Source organism: Entamoeba invadens (genome assembly GCF_000330505.1).
Source record: "Entamoeba invadens IP1 unplaced genomic scaffold scaff_1105074726317, whole genome shotgun sequence".
NCBI lineage: Eukaryota > Evosea > Mastigamoebida > Endamoebidae > Entamoeba > Entamoeba invadens.
Window position 1 is genome coordinate 47,090 of NW_004440302.1, and position 5,378 is coordinate 52,467.

Here is a 5,378-nt window from a genome sequence, read left to right on the forward strand (position 1 = left end):
CAATTTTTTGTTATGATCGATTGCATATTTATTCATTTCTTCTCTATTCTTAAGATAGAACGAAGTAATATGAATATCAATATTTTTAATAAATAATGATCTCCCTTCATAACCGAATCACGATATAAAAACATTTCTAAATTATATTTAGCATCTTTGAGTTCGCAACGATAATAATCTATTTTTCTATTCTTATTTTTTAATTTATTGTCAGTACATTCTTTATCTATTCTGATTCTTAACTTACATTGTTTACACAACTCATTCAATGATTTGGCTTTTAGATATCTACCTCTACAATGAATTAATACAAATTCTAAAGTTTTATTGTCAACTTTAGCTTGTTTTAAAGCATAACAGTAACAATTTAAATCAAATTTTGATTAATCTTTCCATTTTTATCGAATAATGAACTGAATATTTGTGCTTTAGCAAGATATTTTCCAAATATACTGAATTCTTCTTTATATCTGTATGGGAAGAAAGAACCACCAGTAGTTTTATATTGATGAATAAGATCTTCTTCATAATGATATGGTGAAATTCTTAATTCAAGTAAGAATAATGGTTCTGGAATAGTTTGTTTGACATAAAAAGTAGAATCTATACCATTATTAACTTATTTTTGTTAATAAAACCCATAGATTCTTCAGATACTGAACTAAAAAATTCGTCAATTGCGTCTTGAGTATTTAACGTATAAGATTTCCATCCATCTTGACTAAGGTGATAATTATAAACTATATCACTAGTTGATGAAGAGGTTTTAATTAAATCGTTAAAATACAATCTTACCAGTTGAATTCTTCTTAATTTTTCTTTAAAACCACATCTAAGATCAGCATAAATTATTTTATTTTTTTATCATATGTTACTTTAGTATTAATTTCAGAATTGTCATTAATATCTTCATTCATATCGTTATATTGTTCCAAATTATCATTATAAAGTTGTTCAAATTCTATTTCTTCTATCATATCATTATATTTTTTCATATTGTTCTCATATTGTTCTATTTCTTTTAATTCTTTAAAATATTTTTTCTTTTCAATGTTAATTCTTAATTTTTCACCAAAATTTCAATGCATATCTTCTCTCATTAAATCATCATTATCTTCAATATCATCAAAAGAAATATTATTTAAACTCCATTCTAAATTCTTTTTATCAAGTTCTTTTTGAATTTTTACATCATCAAAATCTTTAATTAGTGTTGCTTTTTTATTAATTAAACCAAAAGTTTGTTTATCAGTTTTGTTTAATTTATTGAAAACTTTTGTTAAAAATGGTTGTTCTAATTAAATAGAACTTTTCTTATTAACTTCAATTCTTTTTAATTTAGCTTCTTATTTTGCTTAAAAATAATAATATAAATCTCTTGTGTTTATTCCCATAGCAATTAATTCTTTTCTACATTCTCTATTATTAATTTTAGTAAAAACAGCTTTAATAGTTCCTGCTTTGATTGTGAAACAATTTAAAACATCTTTTTAGGAATATTTATTAGTAAATTGATAAAAATTCTTTTTCAAGTATTCTTGTGAGGTGCTCATTTTAGGGAAAATAAAAAATTAAAAAATTAAAATATATGATTTTAAAATTTGGAATTCTTTAATCCCGAATTTTGGGAAAATTCAAATTCGCGTCCTCGCGTTTTACAGATCTTTGCTCCTCAGACACTTTAGTGTCGTAGTTAAAGTATTATAAAATATAGATAAAATGGAGGGACCCAAAAATAACATAATTTATATACTACTTCTTTTACTAAAAATAAAATTTGTTTTTTCTGTTTTAACTTTCAAAAAAATCGGTTTTTTATGAATTCGGTCCAAAAAACCCATTTTTTTGTAAACTCTTAGGCAAATTTAATCGCAATTACAACAAAAACATGTAAGATTCCCAAAGCCATCCACACAAAAGTGGTCTATCACGTTAACACTCTTTAATATACTTCAGAAAGATACAATAGGACACAAAGAGCAGATATGCCGCAACTATCGAAACTTGTTGAACCCGGCGAGTTGCGGCGTCGTGAATCCATCTTCAGAAAAGACACAAAACACAAATAGGAGATGCCTGAAAAAAAGAAACGTCAAAAATGTACTTATCATGTGTTCGTTCCAGTGTTAGGTTTGAAGGGTAAAATCCGTTTTCTTTCCGTCTGTCCGACCCTTCAAAAAGGGTAGATTTTGTTAAAACTTGGTGTACATTAATTCAGGTTGTGGTGACGTGGTAAATTACAAATATATGACATTTTTGGAGTCAACGTGTTGTAAATTTTGAATGTAAATAAAATTTGCAAAAAAGTCAGTCAAGTTGAAAGACAACGACACTCTTTGGTGTGTAATTGTCATTATCAGTCAACTCGTTTTGTTTGGCGGTGTTAGTGGATGGGTAGCAATAACTACCATCAATTCCTTTCTTTAACACAAGTATATCACAACTATTATTACTAAAACCAAACCCAAAAAGATATGAATCGTTTTGAGAACATAAATAAAATTCATTATTGGCGTCATTTCCACTCTTACCAAACTTTTTTGGATTTAAAGTACCATTTCTCACAAGTGAAAAAATGTAAGAACTGCCATTGTTAAGCCATTTACCAACAGCATTGATATTTCCAGTGTACACGGCACCAAAATTTGTTGTGATTTGTGTCTTCTATTAAAAAGCATAAGTTGCTTTTATTCATAACTTTTTTATCAAACACAGACGTGTCTTCTGACCAGTCATCTTTGTCTGAATCAAACAAAACACTTGCAATCTTCATTCCTGTCAACTTCTCAAAACCGGCTTTTTCTTCAAGTCTGATGTGTTCACATTTCATTCTATCTTCGTCGTGTTGTTTCTTTGAATTGATGAATTTCTCCGATCTCATAATTTGATCAATATTAATGTTTTTTGTTTGTATGATTCTGTTAATTTCATCTTCATGTGGTTTTATGTTTATTTTACACTTTTCTTCAAGAAGTGTAATTATGATATTGAATATCTCATACAACTTGTCGTTGTTGCTTACTGTTGAATACAGACATATCTCACTTTTGATTTTGTTTGATGCATTATCCAAATCAGTGACGATTGTGTTGAGTGAAGTTGTGATGTTCTTCTTTCTCTCAAATACCTCATCGAGTCTGTCGAAGTGTCCCTCTGCATTTTCAATGCGTTGATCAATGTCAAGTGACTTGTTGTCAACAAAGTTGTATTCATTTTTGAATTTGTTGAGGTCTGACACCGCATTTGCTGCGTTTGTGCAGAGTGCTGAGAGTGCTGTCAACTCGTTTCCCATGTATGTTAATAGAGTTTATTTGTTGTTATATTTAATTTTTAATAAATCTCATTGGAAAACATCATTATTTTATTATAAAAAATTTTTTTTAATCAAAAATACAATTATTTAAACTTATATAAATAATTATAATTTCAACAAAAGTTATTAAAATAAGTACAGTCAAAATCGCTTCTTTGTGGGTTTTCTTACATAAAAAGTTGTCTATTTGTAGGTTTTATTAAGAATTTGGAAAAATATTCTTTGATTTATTTTGATTAACGAAAATTAATAAAATAACCATATTCTTAATTTTTAGTCTTTTACAGAATGTCTGCTCGTAAAAAGTTGTCCTCTTGACAAAAAAAACACAAAATAAGTCTTAAAAAATAGGAATTAAAAAACGTTGGGAAACTAAATAAAATTAAATAATGGTGTTTTTGGAGATTTTTCAATAGTTTCCCGAAAAATTACAGTTATAATGGTCTAAAAATTTACTATTACTGTTTTAAGACTGATAATATAATTACAAATATGATACTAAAGTTTCGACGAATACTAAGGTTTCGTTTTATTATTTAAATACTATTTGAATAATAATGAACAAGGTTCTTAATTATTTTCAAAAAAATCTCCAAATATTACCTATATATTTAGTTTATACAATGGTATAAAAATTATAAATTAATAGTCGAAACTAGACTTCCGGCCCGCGCATTTTATTTTGGAATATTGGTAAGGAAAACTGCGGTTGCAACGGGAAAAAAAATTTACCCGACCCGCGTTTTTGCAAACACAATATTTGTTATATGTTTTGTTATTATTTTTTGTTGGAAATTTTTATAATTCAAGTAAACTTAAAAATAAATATAATCTGTAAAAAGGTTTTAATAATGTTATTAAAAAATTTTCCAAGACAAAAAAATAAAAATGGTAATTGTATATTCAACAATTTTAAATTTTCATTTCGTCAAACAAATAAAGCATGTTATTACACAATGAACCACATATTTTTTATAAAAAAATATTGAAGATAAATAATCAAATAATTTAAATTGTCACATACACTTTTAATATCAACAGACTAATAAGATCAATATTTATTCGATAATGAAGTATATTTATATTGATTTGATTACAGTTAGTCTTTAAAAGTAATTTTGTATTTTAAAACCACAAGAAATTTAGATTTGAGAAAGCAGTTTTAATAATTCATCTCATTTGTTTTTGGTTTTTAAATTCGTACTTTCCTATGTTGTTTGCATAAATTTAAAGCTATTATGCATACTGGATTACGTTTAAAGACCTTTTCAATATCTTTTTTATTCATAACAAATAAATTTGTTTTTATTATACTTTTTGTAAACTTATTATTATTATTAAATTTCAACTTATTCAAAGATTGTGTATTAAAAACATCAAAGTGTCAGTTCAAATGTTATCTGGTCAACAATAAAACAGTTTTAATTTGTATAAACAACATACATTAAACAAAACAAAAAGAACCAAAAGAATAAATATTAAAATGAATTTTTAATTGATTTCAATTCTTGTTGTCTAAAAAGTACCAGATAGTTTAAGATTTGATAATGTTAAAAGATAAATAGTATTGTATGAAAAAGTTAATTTTATAACATTTGCAGTATAACAGTATATTATAACAAATATTTTGTTTATTACGAAAGGTTAATACAGACTTTATTACAGTCATTCTTATTTTTAATAATACAACTTATTTACAAAACAAATTAGATTTGTTTTGTTGTATTTTGTTTATCAAATAAAACAGTCATTTTTAATCAACAATTAAAATTATTTGAATAATAAAATATCCAACACATTAAATAACGTTGTCAATGACATAGTTTAAACCATGTTTCGGTTTATCAAAGTCAACATTTTGTTTAAATGTGCTAAAACAATAAAAAACATGTTGTATCGTCTCGACAATTATGACTGTTTTAAATACACTGGAAAACTCAATTAATTGTTCAATGACTTGTCATTAAATTGTATTGCATTTGTTTGATAATAATAATTTTTAACAACAATTTAACCAAAATATTTATTTTGCCATTTGACCCTTTTTTATAGTCATTTTTATATA